This window comes from Hemicordylus capensis, chromosome 6 (genome assembly GCF_027244095.1).
Source record: "Hemicordylus capensis ecotype Gifberg chromosome 6, rHemCap1.1.pri, whole genome shotgun sequence".
Lineage (NCBI taxonomy): Eukaryota > Metazoa > Chordata > Lepidosauria > Squamata > Cordylidae > Hemicordylus > Hemicordylus capensis.
The window spans coordinates 29342142-29343100 of NC_069662.1; positions in this window are offsets into that span (position 1 = coordinate 29342142).

Sequence of the window (959 nt, forward strand, 5' to 3'; positions counted from 1 at the left end):
ATTTGCACATTCCTAATAAAAACTCATTAAAAGCATCAACTATTTTATTCTCCTAAAGCTCAGCAAACTATAACTGATTTGGCTGAGCATTGGAATTTTGAAAGACAGAGTACAGTCTGACCCCCATCCCCATGGGGAGAGTTCCCAGAATGTCAAAACCCTGTCTCTAATCATGATTTCCTGAAATTCCTGTGGTAAGGTCACTGAGGGCAACATGCCCTATTTAACAGGGAGAGGCCCTATTTGACAGGGAGACCCTATTTTCTACTTCCAGTCCTTGGTAGTAGGAAACAGTGATTCTACCTGTTAAATAGGGTATGTTGCCCTTAGTGGGCTTACCACAGGAAGTTCATTTTACCCTTTCTTTTTTTCTATTGCAGCTTGGAGAACACCTTGTTAAGATGTTTGTGTGCATCACTTACTTATGAAATTACATGCTTATACATGAGCACTAAATATTAAAAGACTAGCATAAGATACAGAACCTAAACAAAGTTTCCAGTCTGAGAAAGATTGGAAATAACCCAACACCGCTGTCCAGTAAATCTGTGCCACAACAATTCCACCATATATGTAGCAAGTCCACCTGCTCTGTATCCATCCTTGTTATCAATCAATATTATTCTCACTCAGAAGCAAAAGGCTGTTTGTTTTTTGCCATGACCCAGGTCATAATCCAAGAAATGTCTCATAATGCAGAAAATGGCAAAATCTTTTACAGGAACAGATAACACGGGAAGTTCCCAAAAAAGTCTTCCATCTTCCTTTGGACCAGCAGCACTGGGATGGTAAATTCTGGCAAGCTAGGTAGGCAGTGTATTGATGCACAAAAGTAATTTCACAAATATTTAGACCAGCCTTTCCACATTCTCTGCCATTTCTATTTTTCAGTCAACATATCCTGACATACTTCTGCCAGACTCCCCTGTGCTCTGAGTATCTTTCTCATGCCCCTTCCA